General features: G+C 36.4%; 1 long non-coding RNA gene across 2 annotated transcripts; it reads right to left on the bottom strand.

Moving 5' to 3' along the window:
- Window positions 1–13,709: 13,709 nt before the first annotated feature.
- Window positions 13,710–24,339, bottom strand: LOC125327996. 2 transcript variants are annotated; one of them, XR_007204493.1, is made up of 3 exons: window positions 24,039–24,339; window positions 19,730–23,708; window positions 13,710–16,045 (listed from the first exon to the last, which is right to left on the bottom strand). It is a non-coding gene; the product is annotated as an uncharacterized LOC125327996 (long non-coding RNA). The 2 variants fall into 2 exon arrangements; XR_007204492.1 differs by having other exon boundaries at window positions 13,710–17,093.
- Window positions 24,340–24,501: the final 162 nt, after the last annotated feature.

Genomic DNA, 24,501 nt, shown 5'->3' on the forward strand with positions numbered 1-24,501 from the left:
TATTAAAAAGGGATTTAGAATCCATATGGCATAAATGCATTTTTATGCATTTGGGAGATAACAGGCTTGCAGGTAACACCCCCAGTATCCTGTAACACACGTAATATATTTTGAACTTGACACACACATGGGCAGCAACTTCTCCAGCAGTTCCTCTTCCTGTAGTTCCAGAACAGTTGTTTGGTCACTTCCAGATTAAAGTCTTGAGTTGTAGAAGCATAGTTTGAGTCCACAAACCCTTGTTCACATTAGTAATGTCTTTAATGTCAGTGAAGTAATTGGAGCAATGGAATGACAGTCATCCCTGGTCACTTTCAGCAATTATTATTAAATATCTAGAATAACAGGATGGAAAGTCATAACAGATGCCTTCCTGTTATTTTTTCATGACTCACAAATTCTCATTTAGTTGCTAGCAACATCTTTACGATACAAATTACAAATAACAGTGTTTAAATGCTAGAGGAGATGATAATAAAACTCCATTCCATTACCAAGCAGTGTAAGTGTTCTCAATGCTATATACAAATTGTCTTTACTCCAAGGAGTTTGCACTCCTCGTCACAAATGACAGATAATAGCTTGGAAGACATTCTGAAGGACCCACTGATACTGATGGGGAGAATGCCATTTAAAACCTGTGAGATTAATATTCCAGCCCAGATGTTGTCTCGAATAATTCTTCTCTCTCCCTCCCCACTCCCAATTTTTTAATGTATCAAAAAGACTTTGCAGAAAAATTCCATGTTGTAGGAAGCATGTGAACGAAAAGTGACATAATTTTTGAATAATTTTCCTTCTCTTGCAGTTTACCATTGAGTATGGTTCTCTCACACAGCTGGGAAATATTCAAATAATATGCATATTATAAGATATGCATACCCAAGGGAAGAAATATTTATTTAAAAAAACCCAAAAGATTAATTAAAGCACTTTCAATTCAGAAAATCCATGTTAAAATATCTAATGCAAAACACTAACAGAAATATAGAATGAAAAATTAGGGATGGGAGAAGACAACAGAAAATAAGGATGGTGACAAAGTTTGGAATCTTACAGGTCATGGAAGGCACAAAGGCAACATGCTCACTGTTATACCTCAGTGAAAGTTTAGCCTTCAGCACTGATGAGTAGCAGAACAACTATTAAGCTGATAAAAACTGCCAAAGAAACTTCTGAAAATAAAAACAATTATCATTAGGAATTTTATTGTTATTCTGAAACAGCTGACTGCTGGAAAATGTAGCCATAAAATATAAAATATAGCTTCAATCCCTCATTTGCCTAAGCTTGTATGAAATGAGAAACTTTCACTTTTATAGTAGTTACACATGTCAAGGCTTTTTATTTGATGCAAGCCAAAATTGCTCTTGTCTTCTTAATGCCAGATTTTTAATGTACCTAAGGTGCATGCTGTAATGTGAAAGAGCTTGTGCCTCCTGCCCATGCAAGATGAAAGCTGCAGAGTCATGCTATGCTGCTCTGGGAATTTCATGCAGCAGTCATGCTGTGAATAATGGAGGTGGAAGGATCTGGTTCATATAGAGGGCATATGTGAGCTCACTCTCAGAGCCTAGCACTCTCAGGGAATCCTCTTGTGAGCTCAGAGGTGGTGTTTTGAGGGCCCCCTGAGTGGCCCACTATGCTCTGTATAATCTGACTGGTCAGGAGATATTGTCCTAAGGGAATTTCTGAGTATGCTGTAGTGGGGCACACTAGATGCAGTCATTAGATCTCTACATAATAACCAGTGGCAGTACGTCATGCTGACTTGCTATTCACAGCTTGATGAAAAGGCCTAGTGACAGATGAGAAGACAAGCCTGTGACCACCTTCCTTCATGTTATTTTATATACCAGCTTGCTATTTTGGTCTGCAGTTGTAACCAGGCAGCACTCATCACTTCATTCTTTTACATGCTCTCTGACCATGAAATAAAAAGCATCATGTACCTAAAAAACGTCTTGCAGATAATGTAAAATACTTTTCTCTTCCCAGGAAAGGTGGTCTCCACTGATATTTTCAACTACTTCATTTTCTTTCTCTAACAGTCTCAGTCACTTCTCACCATGAATTTGTACACAGGACTGTGTGTAACACTGTTATTTTCATGTCCGTATGTAGACTGCTGAAGAAAACTTTAGCTGACGTTAATAATTCCTATTTGTCTAGAAAAGCTTGTTTTAAATCCCTTTTGGAGGGCTGGTCTATGAGCTACTGCATTAAGGAAAACTTTAGTGCTTCCACTTTATTCTGGCTGTTTCTTTGGTGCTATTCAAAGTCTCAATGAAAAGCCCCTCTTGCAGTTCTGCAGTTAAAACAACAAAGCATTGCCTATGTTTCTTCTTTAACACAGCTCTAAGGATTTATTCTTTGCTCCTTTATTCTTCCTTTTTCTGAAGTTTTCTTGTCCTTTTCCCCTTTAAAATCTCTTTATCTAAAGCTGAATTAGTTTTCGCAGCTGGTTGGCAAACTGCCATCATTTTCTGCTCTGACACTTATTTGTCAATTTCCAGTTGCCTTCAAACTTTTTACTTTTCCTAGATTCTATTTCTTTTTCCTCCTTCAGACATTCACTGGTTCAAGTTTTAGTCATTTTAACAGAAAAGCAGAGAAAAATTCCTCCCAGGAGGGAGAGAAGGAGCCATTCTCTATGTTGACAAAGGGAAAATAAAAATACTATGAGATTTACCCATTGAAGACTTTCAAATAGCAAACTTTGTGCTTTTTTTAAATACTTATAGTCTGATCTTGCTTTCAGGAAAGGAGTAGGAGAATCTGCTACTGTATTTATGCTCTGACCTAAAAGACAAGAAATTCATAGATCTCTTTCACAGGTTACTATTTTGCTTTATTCCATCTTAATTCATTGTAGTTTTAAAACACTAGAGATTAAAAATTTATTTATTTATTTTTAATATTCTGCAGCTTAATTTCTTAGCTGAGGGTGTATATAAAATTGCTAACCTATATCTTAGGCCTCTACTAACAAACTTCTTAAATCAATTTTCAATCCTTATTTAAGATACACTTAATACATTTTAATGAGAGATAGAAAAGAAAATTTTGATTTGCATTATTCTTTGAAACTTAACAGAATTTCTTCTCTTATTCATCATTTACTAAGGGTGGTGTGTTCCAAGCATCTCATAGACTGTTGTACCAGCAGAGAGAGAGAGAAATAGAAAGAGATCCTATGAAAAAGACATTGAACATCAGTATAGGGGTTTATGTAGGCACTGCACAGCCATTAATCTGCCCACTCAAATAATAAGAATAGAATATTTAGCAAAACTGTCTAGGAGTAAGTGCCCAAATATAACATCTTTATTTGCTGTTCTTTAGTGTTCAGTTTTTAATCTCTTCAACATGAGGAAAAGGCAACAAAAATCTTCACCCCCAGACTGAGCCCTTTCTTTCTGATGTGGCTACTACAGAATTATTATTACAATTACTGTTAATAATGATTACTATGTTAATTACAATGTACAATCATATCTGCGCTGCACCTTCACTTTCTTTGGAAGTGGAATAGAGTATATCTCATGCCTCCAGAATGCAAATGGTAAGTATTTTTACCATCCCTATAGCCACAGCGTGCTGGAGTGGGTTAGAGTGCTGCACGCATTGTCACATTTTAGCAGTTTGAACAGAGTTAAAGCAGATGAAAAGAAAGTCCATATCTAAGGAAGAGGAAAACAGGGTTACAGCTTTCACTACCCTTTCTTATATGCGAGGTCCTAGAAATTGCCTCAACTCACTGTGAAGTGGTGAATACTGGTAGCAGCTGTCCAGTAAGTGGAAGGGTAAGTAATGACTACCCTTGTGGTCTGAGGTACTGCAGGACACGTCCCAGCTGACTTCAATTGCTAAAAGTTGCAGCCTAATCAAACCTAACTGCTTGCATCAAGTATTTCTTTCTATGTAACTGGGCCAATGGCTTGTGTGTCTGTCATTATTTGTTCACTGCTTTTTCTACTGCTACACATGCAGTATCATGCCTTTTTCCTTTTAATTCTTCCTGGTTCTGGGCTATTTTTAAAATTAGAATAACTTAAAATTGACCTTTTTGGAAAAGAACTGAGTCATAAAAATGAATATTAAACTTGCACTTATTGCATCCTATGTATTATTAGGCAATCAAAATACTAACTTCAGAGCAATGCTGCACTATTTCATTCCATTGCAGAGAGGTGAAGCCATTGTTTCAACAATTTTATTTTTAAAAAAACATATTAAGATGTTTGGAACTAGCTTTGACTGGTGTCAATATTTTTTTAAGTTTTTTCATAATAAAGTCAATTAAATTAACTTAATGCATCAGCAAAAATCACAGTAAATCAGTATGAAATTAGTATAAAGAGCTTTAAAACACTCATCTACTTTGAAATAACTTTAAATTCTCTTACACAGAATAAATGTATTCAGATTAGAAAGTACTGCTACTGATTAGTAGAAATTGCTCTCATTTGGATTTTTCAAAAGTCTAAGTGTAAAGTACAGTTCTCTGATATATTAATTTTATTTTATTTCAACCTAGTAATTTAGGCATAAATAATTAGGAAAACACATTTAGGTTTGAGACTGTTGAAGCCCTAAGTATATTAGTTCATATTTTATGTCATTTTTTTTGTGGGCCGGAAGATATTCAATGATATGTTGTTTTATGTATTTTAAGGTTTGATTTAATCCATACATGCAATACCCCGATCACCTGCCTGAGTGGTTTTCTGTGGACAGAGCAGAAGAGCATGACCTAGTCAAAGGTGGTACTACAGTATTTTGGTTTGGGGGAGTGGGGGATGTAAACTCTCTACGTTTGACAGTGAACAGCTGTAATATAGATAAGATCTGAGTGCTCTATCTTGCCATCCTAATATCATAGAATCATAGAATCATAGGACGTTAAGGGTTGGAAGGGATCTTAAAGATCATCTAATCCCACTCCCCCATCATGGGTAGGAACACCTATCACTACACCAGGCTGTTCAAGGCCTTATCTAACCTATCCTTTTAATGCATTATTTTTAAAGTAATTTTGTATCTATTTTCCTTACCATGAAACTGCAAAAATGAAGATTCAAAGAGAAACACATCTTGTGGGTTTAAGCAACATTGTACTAGTAAGTATTAGGTTGATAATACCTGTGTTTATTTAATTTGCCCATCCAAACTCAGGTTCTTTTGTCCTTGCTCTGGTCTTCATAGTCCTATCTCTTTAATTGTTTCTTTAGCAATCCTCCTTAAGTTTCCTCATCCCAGTTTGTCTTACAATGCCACTCTTTTCTCTGCATAATCTGTCCTACACTTTCTCTTTGTTCAGTTTATTTACTTTTTTCTGATTACAGAATTTTATAGGTCAGCTGAAAACAATCATTTTGCTAACCTATTACATCTCTCCTCTTTCACTTTCTAATCCCACAGCATTCTTACTCCATTACTCTGTCTTCAATCTCACATTTTTTTACCCCAGATGATCATTTGTCCCCTTCCCAGATTTACTCACCAGATTTCTTAGCCTTTATTTGCAAATTCCTGCAGAGTTGGTTCATTCTTAAGGAATCATTGATTATGTCTAGAGAAGCCACTAGGAAACTGCGAACTTTCTACAAAAATAATTTGTCTCCCCAAAACTGGTGTGATGTTTTTGTATCTATTTTAGTGGGTGGAAAAAAAAATGATAAAAAAAGAAAAAAACAAACAAAACCAAACCAAACCAAACCAAAAAAAAACCAAACAAAAAAAACCCCAAAAACAAACAAACAAAAAAACCAACGTACCAAAAAAAAACCCCCAGCCTTAAGACATTCCTGTTGTTATTCTGCTGATAGCAGAAATAATTCTGGAATTTACGGATGCCAACAAAAACATCCAACCCCATATAAAAGTATCAACAAAGCACTGTCAACGCAGGAAGTCTCTAAAATATGTAATATCATCAAGGAATATTTTCCAGATTTTGAAGTATCACATACTAAAAATGTCTTCCTGCCAAAGAATAACAGGCATGACAGGGAACCATTTAGAATATAGATTTTTCGGTGTATATTTCTGCATTATCTGGGACAAAACGAGATAAACACAAAATAAGATTAGCTTCTCTTTTAAAAGTGGGACTCTGACCTCTTGCCAAACTCAGATGGGAAGGAAAATCCTGTAGAAGACAGAGCTGAGAAAGAGAGAGGGACTTCTAGAGAAAGCTGTGTTGGAGAAAGAGGCATGTGCACAGTTTACTGGATGTTTTTACTTCATATGAGCTCTAAGATTACAGAATATCTACTATGAAAAGGGAGGGTTGAACGCTGCGTTGTATCTTTCTCAGAAAGGTTATAAGTTCATTCAGAGTAAGAGAAGCTGAGATAATGGCTGGTTTAGGGCCAAACCATTCAAATATTGGTGGAAACACAACATTTTCTATCTGAAATAAAACACTGATAAGAAAACATCAATTCCCAAATGAGAATGTTTCAAATGAACTAGCTAAGTAATTTATGCTCGGAAGTCTCAAAGGAACTAATGAATCATTGCCAATTTTTTAACTTATCTTGGAAAACTGGAAAAATATTTGCAAATATTGTCCTATTATCCAGAAAAGGATATAACATAGAATAAGAAATTAACTATCCTACCCATCATTTCAGGTATATAATGGATTTGTTAATTTGTAACTTGTTGGTAATGAACTAGAGATTATAATTATAGTTACTACTAGTCAGATTGTCCTTATTTTCCTTTTTTGTTATGTTTTTTGTTTTGTTTTGTTTTGTGAGATATCTCTCTGTTTGGTTTTGATTTTTGACTAGGGTATGGATGGTAAACAATGTATGTACACCTGGATTTAATTCCCTTACTACATGAAGTGAAAGTTTTTTGAATCAAATACTTGCACATTATGAAATTGATAGGTGTGATGTAGTGGGATTAGAAACTGTTGTTTTGATATTGATATCCAGGATTTTTTTTGATACCTTTCTTTGTTCCATTCTAACATCTCTCTACGTATATTTTATGGCCCTGGTTTCTAGATCCTTAGAGGGCATGAACAAAGAAAAAAAATTGTATGCAAAAGTAACTAAAAAAAGAAAGTTTAAATTTGTCACATGATAAGTCTTATTTCCACATGGAAATGGGGAACTCCGGGGTGAACATTATGAAAGTTGCTAAGAAGAAGCTAGCTTTATGGGTGTATATTGTATACAGTTTGAAAATTATTTTATATATATATATAATAATTTAATTACTAAATTATAAGATTGAAAGACTATTAAAATAAAATGGATGGTTACAATTATGGCAATCCAAACCAAGTGATTTAAATTGTTAAAATAAAAAAAAATTGATTTAATATGTCCAGCTGAAGAGGATATGTAGTCAATTCATGAAAACAGTTTGCATCTACAGAATGTCAAAGCTGTCTTAAAATAACAATGACTAGAACTGGATTTTAGGTATTACTATAGATCACATCCTCAGTCTGAGCTTTCTGTGCTCCTGTGCAAAGAGCAAACAAAACCTCTAAATGGATAAGAAAGGTGAATGGAGATGAGAAATACTGGGAAACATATGCAAAAAAACCCCCAAATCCCAAAAAACCCCAACCTGCCTTTCCTCTCCCCCAAAAAAAACCCCAAATAACCTCCAAAAAAACCCAACAACCCAAACCAAAACCCAGGAGCCCCAAAACCAAGATTACAGAGCCGTGAACCTTGAATTATGGTGTGAGGAGTAAGTAATTAAATTTATCTGGTATATTGAAGTTTAAGAGATGGGTTGATAAATGAGTATAAGTATTTAAACGTGGGAATTATATCTGACAGAACTGAGCTTTTTGATCATGCAGTCAGAAACAGAAGACAAAGTAAGTACTGGGAATTGGAATTAGGATAATTTTTCTAGAAATAATACATGAAATCATAGGAAGACTTGGAAGGTTTATGGTTCCCTTAAAGCAAAATTAGATGCAATTTCCAACTTGTGGAAGACATTCTACTAGTGGATAGTATAGAGGGCCACACCGAAAATAATGATGTCTGTAGGAACCCAGAGTGCCAAGAATATTTCTCTGCCTGTTTTTAAGGGTTCTTACCCCCCTGAACAACACTGTTTTAGCTTCAAACCTTGGAAAAAATTACCAACAGTCAGACAACAACTAGAAAATACAGTGGTGTGAATTAGGTGATAGACTACTATGCAAGATTGTCACAGGGTGAAAAATTTAGAGGTTTTGGGCTTCTCTTTATAGTAAATAGATAAGAGTAAAAAATATCAAAATGGAGGATTGTTGTTGTTCTCTAGACCTTCTTCTGCTTCTTCTACTACTCCATATTCTGCAGTAAAAGTAGTTTGGATTGATTGGATAGAAAATTCCGCAGTTCCTAGTCGTGTTACTGAATAATTGGTAGGAAAGTGAAAATAATGTACGTTTTTAGTAACTATTGGTTAAAATATCTTTAAAAGGCTGTGTAAATCTTGATAATTAGTCTTCACTCCTACTTTTCTTCCTTCTATGCTGTACCTGGGTCACACTAGTGGCTCTGTTCCTCTGATAAGACTTAATAAACAACTATCTAGAAGCATTGAAACTAAAGGAAAACTCTCAGTTTATCTCTCAAACTCCTTGCAAGGACTTTCAGCAAATTCTCTCCCATCAGGAGAGACTTGATTTACGGCACGGTAAAGTGTCAATGTCCTTTCTGGTCTTTGAGGATAGGACTCAGTCCCCATTATGCTTTTGGGCTTGTAAAGAAAAGTAGAGAAATTTAAAGTTGTAGAAGACTTTATTCCTCTCCACAATCTCATCTGTGCACTCAGAGCAGCACACTATGTATAATGATATCTCATAATTTAGGCTGTAAAGTCAAGATGTTTTGTTTCACTTAATATATATCTGCATTAAGTTGTCCTTACATATTTTTGATTTTTTTCTCTCCTCTAGGGGACAGAATTGGTGACATTCAGAGAAAGAACCACAGTTATCACAGCATGAAAAAAGAACTGAAAATCATTGTTTACTTGATTTCACTTTGCAAAAAATTCTGCCCAGCTTGCTTTGCAGAGCACTGTGGAGTTTTACCTTCCTTCTAATCATGGAGACAGTTCACTAGTCATATCAAGTCTAACTGATTATTTTGCCTTCAAGAAGCTGGATGCTTTATAATTTTTTACTCAGGATACATCTATGAGGGTGTTTGTCTTAGTTCGATAAAATAAAGTGCAAAATTTGATGAGCTGTGATGTCAAGCACATCATTGTTTTTTGGCAAGTATAAAGCATATTAAAATATTTAAATCAAATGGATAATCAATAACCGTCATTAGGAACAAGCCTGTACATATGGACATATGCAGTAAGAAGGTAAGCAGATATATTTTCAGATGATATTATAAGATTATTCACCCATAAGGAAAGGCTGAGAGAATTGGGTTTGGTCAGCCAGGAAAAGAGGCTGTTTTGTGGTGACCTAATTGTGACCTTCCAGTACCTGAATGGAGAGGGATCTTTTACAAGAGCATGACAGGACAAGGAGGAGTGGTTTAAACTGAGAGTAGGTTTAGATTAGATATTAAGAAAAAAGTATTTACTGTGAGGGTGGTGAGACACAGGAAGAAGTTGCTCAGAGAAGCTGTGGATGCCCTATCCCTGTAATTGTTTAAAGACAGGTTGGATGGGGCTCTGAATAACCTCATCTAGTGGAAGATGTCCCTGTCCACAGCAGGGGATTGGAAGCAGATATCTTTAAGACTCCTTCTAACCCAGGCCATTCTATGATTTTATGATTATTTCACACAAGATACTGTTCACTGGTTTTTAATGATAAGGCTTTTGAGTATCTTTTTATAAGATTTCCCTTGCTGTGACATTACTTCTGCACATCTATAAGTAAACTACAAAAATGTTTCTTAAAAAAATGTTTGACAACTCAGTTCTCAAATACCAAAGAAAGAGACCTATAGCTGTGACAGAGGAATTCAGTGGCAATGCAGAAATATCTTTTTATTTGGGAACCTCTTCCTCTTTTTTCTTTTTGAAATGTAGATGGGCTCTCCTGGCCCTTAATGACATGCAGAAATTGAAACAGTAGAAGAGAATAGCAGTCCACCAAAAACTATTGCTCAGCTGCTGATAATGAAGAACCAGCTTCTTCAGGAAGGTACAGCTAGTGTATCATATGGTAATGTCCACAAAGGGATCCTCTCATAATCTTAGACAGAAATTGTTTTGGAGCAAGTAGTGAGATGTTTCATATTATTTATGATTCTTCACACTACCATATAAATTCTTATAATAGAAAAACACGTCAGTAATCTCTTTGAAATGCATTCAGTTCAAATCCTTCTTCAGATCAAGTCTTGACCCCATTTAATATTGGAGCCTGTAGAGACTCTATGAAACTTATGTCTTGCATCATAAAATCTGGTTACTGCTGTTTCCTTGCTAGCCTTACTGGACAATAGATATGACATGGAACAGCAGAGGCAGTCTATTGCTCAGTTGCATTCCAGCCTCTGTATTTGTTTCCAAACAAAGGGAGAAGAAGGGGGATATTTTTCAAGATCTACTCAAGCACCTGTTACCTAAGTCATAGAGTCACAGGCAGTCCAACAGACTGCCCTTTCCTACCCTTATTAGTCAACCTTGTGTGGCAAGAATCATAGAATCACAGATTATTCTGATTTGGAAGGGAGCCACAAGGATCAAGAAGTTCAAATCCTAAGTAAATGGCCCATTACAGCAATTGAACCCATGCTTTGTTTAGCTGTTGCCATGAATATGTCTTTTAAACACAGGACTGAAACTTTAGGATGTAGTATATATTAGAGGATGGAATCTGAATTTTTGTTGTCTTTGTCTTTTTTCCTCTAGTGTACACTGTTTATATTCTCAACCATGTTCATCTGTTGGCAGTTTTTAAAGCAGTTCTTTATTTAAAGTGTTAAAATTATTTTATCTTTGTGTGGCACATGAAGTGTGATTTTCTGCATAGGGAGATTGTAGCTCCCTGTGACACATCAATGAATAGTATCTTAGTTTACTGTGATGAAATACTTGCAAGATGCAGGAAGGATGATAGTGATGTCAGCTGCAAAAGATCAACTTGATTTGATGACTTTGCACCAGCAATCTTTAAATTTAATTTCCTCTTTCATTGGGCTGCCATCAAGAATTCCTGATAGTTTAAGCACCCATTAAAACCTCTTTATCATTACTTTTTAGTCATGCCAAAGCAATTGCTATGCTTTCTTGGAGAAAATGAAGATTATTTTGTCTACTAACACTTTTATCCAGACATCATATACTGTTGCTATAAAGATCTGGTAACTAAGCAAAAACATCTGATTTTGTGAAGTATGAAATAAGGATTGTTTATCCCAAGCTTAGCACTGATAAATTGTATTGCTTTCCTGACTCTTTAATTTCTACTAGAAAATGGATTTTTAAACAAGAAAAGTGCAATGGTTTAACGTATAAATCATTTTTCCTTTAGCATTTGAAGTCACATAACACTGTTTAGTGTTATTATCTAAAGGCTCTTCTCGGTGCTGCCAAACAACAGGACAAGAGGCAGTGGGCAGAAACTGATGCACAGGAAGTTCTGCCTGAATGTGAGGAAGAACTTCTTTACTGTGAAGGTGACCGAGCACTGGAACAGATTGTCCAGAGAGGTTGTGAAGTCTCCCTCACTGAAGATATTCAAGAACTGTCTGGATCAAACCTGTGTCGTGTGCTCTAGGATGACCCTGCTAGAGAAGGGAGGTTGGACCAGATGGACCCTTCCAACCTGGCCCATTCTGCAGTTCTGCCATTTTTTCACTTTTTGAAGTCACCAGTGTTTTCTTCTGTGAGGCATAAGCCTACTCCAGTCTTTGTGACAATCATACCCTTGCATGCTGGAACTATATTCCAACCTCACACCACAGTACGTGCCTGAAGTGGACTGTACACACACAAAAATTTTGTTCCCTCTTGCATGTTTTACCTAGCTAATCTTGTAAAAAAATATAAACTTGTACAAATTTTGCAGACATCCAATGAAAATATTCCTTTTTAGGAGTTCATTTCTGTATCATACATGTACGGAATTTTGATAGATGTCAAAAATAACCAAACAGGCAATTGAATAACAATATATTTGAATTGCTTTAGTACACTGAAAACAAAATTGTTGGTTTAATTTTTAAAAATGAGAATTAATTGCTTATGACTTATGTAATTTTCCTGTCCTGAGCTCTTGTCAGATAAAAAATTACAATCATAAAATAATATACTATTTTTTTAATGAAATGATTCCAGAAACACATATATTCATCTCTGTTAAAAGCCCATGTCAATTACACTTTCACTGTTCTTGAGAGTCAACAAGTTTCATGATTATGGGACTATGCACAGAGGGAAAGAATACCATAGTTAACGTTCTCCTGGTGAGATTTCCTTGTGAAAAGAGCTTAGAAACCTTACCACACTGAACAGTTGTGCTCCCTTGTTCTTGCAGAAATTTCCTGAAGAAATAGGTCAGCTGCAGAAATTATAAGGTCTCACATATGGATGGGCATCCAGAACAAATGTTTAAACTGAGTCCAAGAGGAAAATTAAAGCAAGTGTTATCTCTGGAGCCCATCAAATCCACCCAGCACCAGAAAAAAATCACTTCTGAATGTTATTCTGGATTTCCCTCAAAGTAGTAGTAATCTTGAAGAATGATTTTTAGTAGATTAATCTGAGATTTATTAATATTTTATTATAATATACATATTCATTAGTATTTTATTACATCTTATATTCTGATTTGCACTACATGTTATAAGTATTGCTATAAAAAACAGTATTTATTATTGTGTTATTTAATCTTGTTCAAACATAGGCTTTTTATACAATTTTTTTCATCCTTATAAAAAAGAAAACATAGATTTCAAGTTTGTTATCTAGGTCTCCTTGAAAAATGGAGAGACCTTTGCATCCATAAATATTTAGCCTATCTTACAGCTCTCTCCTAGGCACCTTTACAAGACAACTCATTCTCAAACAACCTATTTGCCTCCAGTGACAGCAAGGTGAGTGCAAACAATCAGCTTAGCCCAGAAACCTAGCTTTTAGATGGCCGAAGTCATATGTCATGAAACCTTTCCCAATCTGAAATGCAGATTTTTTTTCCTCCTTTCCCTGTAGTAACTACTTGTGTCTCTATAGGCTGAGAATGAGTATGCTGTGTTTGAAAACATTTCCCTTTTATTTGACAGTATTTGTGTCAGGAGATTGCTTTTTTTTTTTTTTTTCTTTTAATGAGTATCACAGATTATCAACAATGTGTCAAAAGAATACAGAATAGGTCTTTTTTTTCATCAGAGAAAAGGCAGAAAAGTTACCATGCTAGAAACAATAACTCGATTTGTAGATCTGTGTTGTTATTAACACTTGTATGTACATACCCACACCAACTGCAGGGAGCTATCCTGAACTTATATGAAGTAATAATCATATCACAGAGTTTAGACACTTGTCTGTTAGAATGAATGTACTTATAATGGTTTCTCAACTGAGAGGTTTCTTACCACTAGAGGGCTCAAAATTGCTGTGTGATTTTATGTATGAATACACACATAAACATATATCTACTTACCCAGGCAAGGTGTGTACATCATTCAAATGCATGTGTTTTATTTGTGTGTACACAGGTATAAACACACATATACGCACATACTTGCATTTTAATAGACAATCTATTTTTCTTTTATTTTAAAGATTTTGATCATTTAAATGCAATTCAGATCCTAGAGATGTGTAATACAACTGAAATTCACTAAATACAAGTGAAATGCTTCTTTATTTTGATAAAGGAATTACAATTTTTAACTTCATTCTCAGGTGGCTGGATTTACACAGAATGCTCATTTCATCAAACTGAGTATTGAAAACAATCACAATAAAATAAAGTTCAAACTTCCATGACCAATGCCTGCTGTCATCACATGTTTTATTAAGGTATATAGACAACACTGAATAGCATGGACACAATTAATTCCTTCATAAATGACTTTCCAGAAAATGTAATGCAGTGTTGCAGAATTGATCACACCAAGCATTTTTGTTTGATTATATGATTTGTTCTCCTGGGAAATCTTGAGACTCTAAAGAAATAAAATGTTTATGGAATGCTGACTGTTTTCTTTCACTAATGTGACAATTATAATGATGAGAGAAGTGGCTTTCAACCATTTTTGTGTAATCCATTTTGATGTAATGTAATGATGATGTAATCTTTGGATTAAAAGATAGTGCAATCCAGTTCTTCCACATTATGACAAGGTAATAATGAATAACTTACCCACAAAGTCCAAAAGATAGTTGAGTTAGACTTGACAAATACAAAGTTTGAGGTATTGATATTTTCAAATATCAATACATTTTCAAAGTAATATTTATCTAAGAAATCTGATCAAAAAAACAGTATTTAAAGAACAATGAAGCTTCAGATTATAATTATTAAAAATAATGTATATTGTTGTAGAAATAGGAACATAGACACCAAAATCTTTTACAGACATTTATTGCTGTACATAACAGTAAATTTTCTTTTCTTTTAGTTTTTCAGAATATTTGCCTGTATAGAAAATTGTGCAAAAACACAAGAAAAGAGAAGATACTCTTTTCGCAGCACTTCAGTGTTTTGATTATACGTAAAAAATTGTGTTGAAAATGATCACATATATGAATAAAGACTACTCAAGTGAATGGGCACTTGTGTAACTGAACAAAGTCTTTCAGGCTTTGATACAGAATATTATCTTTGACTTTGGTTGAACCACATGTGGCTACTGCCTAAATTGTGACTGGTACAGTTAGACACTAAAATCTGAAAAAAAACCCTTAACATATTCATTTACTAGAATCATCATCTTCTGTTGTTTTCTTAAATTGTTAAAAGTTGTACCAAATGTTTCATCTTTATAAAATGTTAAATTCTTAAAAGAGCACAGTAAGATAATTTGGGGGATGAGTGGGAAGAATTTACATTAAATAGTAAATCATGATGGAAACACTATTCTATTGTTATTTAAACTTAGCTAAGCTTTAAAATTACAGTTTGTTATAGCCTCATTTCTGTTAACACATTTACTTTAAAATGAAAAGTATGTGCCACTAAGCAAAGTCATTTTTGCTTTAAGAATTTTAACTTTTGTATGTTTTGCTTAAAAAAAATTAGCTTTACTGATTGTGTATGATGTTAGATTAGAACTATAATGATTAGAACTATAATTAGAACAATATCATCTTTTGTGTCCTCTTTCTGTGTCTCAGGTATTCTTAGTTTACCAATGTTACTTTACTTGGGAAATAACCTGCCACATTGGATGACAGATGTTAAAAGTGGGGGTTTTACTGACTGAGTTGGCTGACTTACTCATCACATCACCTTTAGTTCCAGAAGTGATCCTGAAATCAATAAGTAGACTCAAATGTGCTGAAACTACTTTTACTAGACAAAATTTAAAAGTTTTATAAATTTAAAACACATTTCTGGAAGTGGAAGATCCATTTCCTTAATGACAGCATACAGATGTCAATGAATTCATGTCAGGAATAAGGTTCTATCTAGGTGGAGTTACCTGTTCCATTACGATCTTAAGAAAAAGCATCCTTATCATATCACACCATTATACAAATTGCTCTAGAGATTTCACATTTATATTATTATCCTTGATATAAGAAGAACATGAAACTGTCAGAGAGCATTCAGAGTAGGTTGACCAAGATGGTGAAAGGCAGGGAGAAGCAGCCACGGTCACTTGGTTGGTTGGAGCTTGGAGAAGAAAAGGCTGAGGGAAGACTTCATCTCAGTCTTCAACTTCCTCAAGAAGAGCAGTAGAGGGGAAGGTGCTGATTTTCTCTCTTTGGTGACCAGTGACAGGACATGAGGAAATGGAATGAACCTCTCTCAGGGGAAGTTCAGATGAGAACCAGATCAGGAAAAGGTGCTTCACTGAGGGTGTTCAGTCACTGGAAGAGGGTTGTCAGAGAAATGGTCATGAAATCAAGTTCCAAGGAGCAGCTGGATGATGCAAAAATTTATTAATAACAATCATAATATGAAAATAACAGTGATTTTAAGATCCTACATGACATAAGAATTGTACCGGATACAAGGAACTGCAAATATGAAATTTCTTACAGGAGTGAGGACTAGAATTCAACTATATTGGTGACTTTTTTTACCACTTTCAAAGGAAGTACATTATTTTTCATCTGTTGGCAAAAATGTGTTTTCAGGTGGAATGGAGTATGATAGTTTTAATGAACTTTTTCTAAATTAGAAAATATTTAGGTTTTAACCTCTGCATAACATCTACATAACATAATCTCACAAGTGAATGGCAGTCATATATTATTTCTATATCTGTAACACCAGTCTTCTATAATATGAAATTTTATTCTAATAAGTGCATTACAAATAAAGTTGACAAGACTTTCCAGTATTAAAATGTAATTTTTAGACCAGTGGTTGTTGTTACTCTATTCTTCTCCTCATCCTTGAACATAGTCCATAATATTATTGCCATGACACACTATTGAGTTAAGAAATGCCGAATACTAACCAAACTGTAGTGGATAAACAAACAAATAGAAGCTGAAATTCTGAACATAGCGTTTTATAAACTTTATTTTTAAAAATCCAAACAACAAAATAAACCCATGGTAAATATAGGGTTTAGGAGATTAAAACCCTTTTCTATTAACACATACAAAGATTAGAGTTCATTTCCATTTTAAATACGTACTGACATGCATACCAAGTGGGGTAAACATGTAAGACAAGATCCTGGGGCTCAGGATTACAGGGATCTAACAGCAGTCAATCCAAAGCAATGACAGCATGCAACAGAGGCAGGAGGTCCACTTATAAATACTTTTGTTGTGAGCCATGATGAATCTGCAAGCATTGTTGCTAATGCACAATGATCCTGTTTCTGGGGTTTTTTTGTAATTTGTACTTTTTTTATGGGCATTCATCTCACTTGCAATGACTCAGTTCTGCAGCAATTTTATTTTTACTGTTTCAGCATATGATTTTTTTCTGTTCTAGAGGAAACAACCTAAACCTTTAAATGAAAATAAGAATGAAAAGAAAAATACAAGTATTTAGAAATTTTGAAACAGTCTTCTTACTTGGCAAAAATATTGCAACAAAAATATTCTGAAAAAAGAGCACAGGAAAAATAATCAGGCCTTTTTTACAAATATAATGTGTAAATTTCTATAACACCTTATTTAGATCTGTTTATTATCAACATAATGCATGGGTATGTAAAGATTTTCACCTTAACTTGTGATTTTTAATTATTGGAAGTGGAGTCCTTAGTCTTCATTTTTGCAACTGCCAAATTTTAAATTATATACCAGCTGTTATTTTGTTTATATATAATTAATTAGAAATGAAAAAATGTATGTTCCTAAGTACTCTTTATATATGTTCTTATTACATATCCATAAATATATCTATGCAAAATGAATTCAAATTGCCCATCACTGGAATATGACGAATCCCTCTTATTGCAAGAATGCATTGCAGTCTATGTTAATATCTTTTATATAGTTTTCTTACTCTCTTCACTATTTTTTCCCTGAAGTATTTTGTATTGAATGACTTAAACCCCCTTGAAATCAATAAAAGTTTTTTATCCAGTAGATCCATGGACTTTTGTTTTCTAGAGCATATGAGTTGTTCCATTCACTTTGGTCATGCACCCACTTACAAACATAAATAGCAACTTCATAAGTCTAAGTGAAATATAAATCAAAACCAGTTATATTTTGCAACTAGCATTGAAATAAGAAAGTGATTCTATATCTTGTCAGTGATTAAAGCAAAACTGATCTCAAATTTTGGCACTTTTTCATGTTTCCAGTACTGCTTTCACTGAAACAAAATAAAAAGATGAATAGACCCCAAAAGTCATGAATAATCTGCCACCATTTCCTTCTGGCTCAAAATGGTACTTAAATAATTCAGATAGACTTGTACTACTGATGAGCTGTCTGTTTTAACCTCACTGCACTAAGGAATACCCTTTGTCTCTAGGCAGCATTATGCCTAATCCCTGTGCTTTTTTTGGGGCCAGATAGCCTTTGTGTGCAGCTGACACACAGATACATGTTTTCATGGCAAACTCAGGATATGTGCCAAATCATTCTGGCCAATTTATCCTGGCAGTAAGTTTTAGCTGTTTACCCTCCCCCACCTGAAGACTTTCCAGTTCAGGGGTATTTCGTAGGAATCAATTTCAAGCAGGTAGAAAAAAAACCGAGAACCATTCTTTTTTGTTGGTGAAATGAAATAATTTCTTGAAGAAGAAATTCTAAGGTATTTGCTAAACTCCAGAGAGGAATCACCTAAAGTTCCCAGTGTATTCTTAAAGGTAGTAACTGTTTCCTAAAATCTTGCTGTGCTGAAGATGTAATTTGTAATCTACTGTCACATGATTTTTTTATAGTAAGCATTTAAAAAGTGTTTTTGAAGATATCTAGATCTCCATTTCAATAATATTAGAGATACCACTTTTCTTGCCTTTCCATTGGCAAAATTTCTACCATTATAACAGTATTATACTAATTACTTCTGCTGGAATAGCTTATTATTTGGAAAATTGATTATAAATTGTACAGGACAAAATGGAGTTTCGTGGTGGTTAACAGGAGGAGAGTTTACTAGTATAATTTTACTAGAATATAGTTGTCTAACAATCTCAAGTAGTATACCCTTTATCAGTGAGCAAAATGATCAGAGCAACTCAAATTTTGCTACATAATTTAATATAAATTTTGTTTACAAGAGAAAAAATCAATGCCTTTGTCCTTGTTTTTCCTTTGTCTACTGTGCAAAAGGGTTTACTTTCCCCCTTTCCATTCCTTTTCCAGAAACATTTCTGATCTTCTCCACTGAAATAACTTTTGTATGTGAGCTGACCTGCAGCAAAATTCTAAACCAATCCTGATTAAGGTCCTATATTGTAAGACTACATTATTCCAGAAAGAGACTCAAGCTTGACGACACAATCAAAGAAACTAATTTTGCTGTTAATGGATCTCTTTCCTTACTTCTTTTATTGTAAAGTGCCAAAATTTCAAACAAATAAGACACTTGGTGGTGGGTGGACAAGATGACACAGAAAATGGTAATACTGCTAGAGAAATTATAATAACAGAGACTGGAAACAGGTATGCTGATTCCTTGAAAAATACCCTGTTCACCATACTATTGAAGGAATGCATACTGAAGCATCTGGAGTGAGAGCTGGTGGAATTCAGTTTGTAGACGAGATGCTTCACCAGTGTCCTTTAGTAAGATAGTAACAAAAGGTACACAATCAGTAACATAGTAAACTGATGAAGCTGCACTAGGAGATACTGCTATTTCTCACACACGATATTACATTGTTTCATTACAGTGGAATTACTCGTAGTTTATATCCATTTTAACCCTGAATATCTATTTTTCTATTAAAACCAAAACAACACACATGCAAAAGAACATAAAGAAAACAGAAGATACTACTATTTTTGAAAGGCAATTGAAATCTAGTCTTTATTTTTCTTTCATCCTGAGAAACAAAAGGTCTTTAAATTATTGTACATAGAGATCACAAGAGGGATGACTTTTTGGGGTAAGTGTTCAGCCACTGGAGTTTCAGATATCTGGATTGACAATGTCAATTCTTTGGGAGAGATGAAAAATTACCTTGTCCTGAGGCTATCTTCTTTTCTACACTGAGATCTGGGTAAGTCGTCAGGTAACCCCTTATAAATCTGACCTACAGATTCAGCAGTGAAGAACTCAGATCAACTCAATTCCCCAATTCTGAAGAAAAGTCAAAAAAAGGATCTGTAAAATTGGATGAACTTTGTCAGAACAGGAGACAGGTGATCTCTCTGCTGAGAAATAAATGGGCATTGATTTCCTCCTTCCACCAGCAGAAAAAGAATTTATTCACGTTATGACAAATAGTACGGTCACATTTTTACTGATTCTAAGTTATCATTCTCAGTTTCCCAGAAAAAGAAAGCTACTACACAGCAATGATCTACAATATGAAAAGGTTTAGCAGTTGTCCATGCTCTTTTCACTGAAGAGTATTAACACTTTGCTTTTAGTTCAGCAATGCATATAATACAGGTGCACATAATAAAACCAATATAAATGTGAAAAAAAGATAATTGGGTCATTTTCTGTCTAATATATGTTGAATTTTTTTCCCAAACATGGGTTTGATTTTTTTCAGGTTAATATTGCTGGAATCTTGGAGAAGTTCCACTGAAATTAAAAAATACTTCCTGATGAACAAACTCTGGAGTATTTAAACAAGCAACAAATTGATAAATTCATCAACAATAATAAGAGTTTAACTGATAGATTATTGGAGGAAAAAAGTGTCATAAACAGAAGATGGATGTTAAAGACTTGAAAGAGTCTTCCAAGTTCATCACTAACCGTAATTTTAGTGAAGCCAAAGTTTACAGGAGTCACAGCAATCATCCAGTAATGAAAAGCTGCCAGTCCTTTTGGACAAAGACAGAATTTGTTTTCTTTTACCTAGCCAAGATGTTTAAGAGGTATCGTTTTTCATCCAATGATTATTGGACTCTGTCATATTTCCCATAAGAGGAAAAATGAACTCTTCATTCTGTTAGTCAGATGAGAACTATCCATCACCTCTAAAAGAAACAGGAGATTGAGTCTTGTTCCACAAAGTAGACTTTATCAGATTAAGTGATGTCTACTACAACTTCACCTCAGTTATTATTATTTAGATTTCTATTTGTTAAAATATATGCTTAATTTCTCCCTATTCCTAATCCTCTTCACTTCTAAGCATAGGTCTCATGTCTGTGGGAGAGATTAATTTGAATGCTTCCATTCACATCTCCACCAGCTGAGAATGATTTTAGAAATAAAGCTGGCAAATGGAATTTGTGCTCCATGTCATCTCTGAACAAACTCTTACTGAAGTTACAGAATACATTATGTGGTAGGACATGACTGATACAGACAGGAAAGAAGTCAAGATCTCACAACTGCTTGAAAAACCTCTGGTCAGGTACGCCAGTCTGGAGCTGGCTGAAAACAGAAAAGATGAACAACAGATTACAAATTTGGAAAAAGAGGAAAACTCTACTGATCAGTAGAGTTTTCATCAGTACTTTCTGCACAGATATTACAACAGAGTGGGAGCAAGGTGGTATTACAGGCCGCCACAACTATTTTCACTCGTGCTTCAGACCATGAACAATGCAGGACAGTTGCCTGCATTTTGCTAAAAGCTGTTCCGTTCATTGCCCCCACCCATGACAAAGACACAGCTTGCTTTAAACTCCAAGTGACCTCTGCCACTAGAGGGCTGTACTTTATGTTATATTGCCCCCCAGACCTTCACTATCACTGCTCCAAGCAATTTAATAAGGAGAAAAAAGCGCATATTCTGAAGCTTACCTGTAAAAATTAAAACTTTCCTTAATACTAAATCGGTATTGGTTGAAATGTTGATTACCTGCAGCTATCCGCTTTGTTAAGTAGAACTGTTACTAAGAGACTATCTGAGAGGCTAGTTATGTAGTCAAAACTACTTTCTTCGAAAATAAGCCTGTCTTTAAACTACAGAAAAACCTTCTAAAACTACCAGAAAAGTTGAAAAAGCTTGTCTAAGTGGGATGGGAGATAATGTAGAGGGAAATTATTAAACAAAAGGCATTCTGTAGAGACGAGGGGAGGCACTTGTGAAACAGCTGTCAGTAAAGAAACAAGCTAACACAGGACAGACATCTGCTGAGTCTGAGGAAATTAGGTTTCAGGATTACCACTTTTTCCTCTAAGCTTATGGAAGTTAGATACACAAACAACATACCCACAAATCACGTTGAAACCTTTTCTTATTCTACACTTTAATATTTCTGTTGTTAGGATGAAACAATATTTTTGTTTCAAGAATGCAATCAAGTAAATGTTTTATAAGCTAATTGGAGATCCCAAAGGGAGGACTTGCAGGTGCTGAATCCAATCAGATCTGTCACATAATTAAAATTGGTGCAGGGGGCACAGTAAAACAGATGTGGTCTAAAAACCAGAGAATTGTTTGTTTCAATGTTGCTACAGATGAATGGGACATAGTCAGTGAGATAAAGAGAGCAGTGTTACAATTTATCCAGTTCCACTGCGGAAATTGACTCAAGATGGCTTAATTCGAACATCGTGGGGTTTATTTTTGTCTTCAAAAGTTTCTGTAAGTCATTCGCTTGGTTTACAAATAAAAAAGAGGCCTCTTAGGACTGATGACCCTACCGACTGGACCTGAGATTTACAAGTCATGCTGTGCTCTTTCTGGCTCAAATACTAATAAAATTCTTTGGCTGTAACTTAGTAAAGAAAATGGAAGAGTTAGAACCAGTCCCCAGTTTGCTGTACCATAATTGTGTCAGCAACTGCCAAGGTAACAGAAGCCTAGAATTTTATTTCAGTCAGTAAACTAAGCAATTATGAGTCAGAGTATCTTAGATACAAAGGGTATATGATGAGTAAGAAAGTTCCATTTTTATACAATCATTTTTCTGACCATATATGCTATCAAATTGTTACTGATCTGCTGCATCTATTTCATCTGCTGGCAAGGAGGCTAGATATCACATTCCTGGGACACAATTCCCAAAGAAGTCATTGAAAGTTTCCTATGTACAGTGCTGGATTGAGTTCTTAATTTGTGAATGCATTTGGGCAGGAGCCTGTTTAGATGTTAATGTGTGCACGGTTTAATATCCTATAATGCATTACATATCTGGCTTGCAATTTATAAGCAGAGGTGATGTGCTATATATTATACATGATATGTGTATTTTAAGTATTAAAAATTGTTTGGGGCAGTATTAATGGTAAGTGATTACTAAAACTAAGGCTGTCTCCCAGGGAGCTTAGAATGGAAATTGGATTTCATCCACAAACAGCCAGGTTTTAAGCTCGTGTATTAGGAGGAATCGAGTCAGCAGCCATGCCGCGCACACACACATCAATACGAATTTAGCACAGAGCGTGGTGTAATGCAATAAACACACGTTCCTAAATTTTGTACGAATTGATGCTCCAGTACTGACCACTACCGTCACAGTTACAGCGGGTTTAGAAATTTTTTCAAAGGAAACGAGTCAATAAATAGCAGAGAGTCAAATAGTAAAAATGCTTTTCTGGTGCCCAGGCAATTCCCCGCGCCCTGCTTACCCATCCCCCCGCATCTTACAACGTTTTAAGCGTCCACCTGAATAACTTGAGATTTGTAAACAGAAATAGCCTCCGCCGCAGGGAAATATCTTTAAGTTCTCTACGAAATATTTAGGTAACCAACGCGGCTTTGTGTCGCACAGCTCCAGCTAGACCGGCTGTCACAGCATAACAATAATATCTTTATTATTTCCTTTACAAGCCTGCGCGATGCAGCCCGGCGCGTCCCCGGCTCCGGCGCGGAGCGGCAGCGCTGCCCCCCGCCCGCCACCCGCGGCGGCCGGCAGGGACCGAGCGGGGACGGACGGAGGGAGGGCCGCGGCCACAGCGGCCGGGTCGCGCCGCGCCGCGCGAGTGCTGCAGCCAGCCTCGACGAGGACACGTCCCCGCTATCCCACCACCTCCTCGGGCGATCTCAGCCGTCCTCCCACGCAGCTGCGGGCCTGTGAGGCGCAGCCTGTAACCCAGGTGACGCCGCATCACGGCGGGGACCCTCCCGAGGCGGCAGCCGGGCTCCGCGCACTCCCGCCCCACCGCCGCCCCCGCCGCAGAGGTTAAAACGCCCCCTCCTCCCCTCAACGGCTCTGCCGGCGGCGGCCCGGGATTGGCGAGACGCCTCAATCCCAGCCTCTCTCTCTTTTGTTCCGATTGGCCGCATCTCCCGCCTGTCTTCGCTGGAAGCCCCGCCCTTCTCTTTTATCACCCCCCTATACCCCCCCCCCTCCCCCCCCAACCCCCGCCTGCCCTCGTACACCCCCGTCCTTGTGCCCCCTCCCATGGTTCTAACCTCTCCTGCCTTTAGGGTTTCTGCGGTGCAGCTGAGGGTGGCGGCCCCAGCCGGTCGCCCGCGGTGTTGGGGCTAGAGCGGAGGAGCGCCGCACCACCCCGGCAGCGATCCCCCTCTCCACCCCCGTGCACACGAGCCCGACAGCGAGGGAGGGCACGGGAGCCCGGGAGCGGCGGGCAGCTGAGCCGCAGCGTCAGGCGCGGCACTAGGGCGGGCAGGGGCGGAAGGGGGCTCAGAAACAGCGTGAATCATCTCCCACTCTCTCCCTCGCCCACCATTTACACCGCTCGCTCCCTCCTTCTCCCCCTCCCTTCTTCCCTCCCTCCCTTCCCACCGATTCAGTCTCTCTCGTTCTCTCTCCCCTCCTCTCCCACTCACTCTCTCCCCTCCTCTCCTCTCCCACTCACTCTGTCCTCTCCTCCTCCTGTCTCACTCTTTTCATTCTTTCCCCTCCTCTCCTCTC

Source organism: Corvus hawaiiensis, chromosome 6 (genome assembly GCF_020740725.1).
Source record: "Corvus hawaiiensis isolate bCorHaw1 chromosome 6, bCorHaw1.pri.cur, whole genome shotgun sequence".
Taxonomy (NCBI): Eukaryota; Metazoa; Chordata; class Aves; order Passeriformes; family Corvidae; genus Corvus; species Corvus hawaiiensis.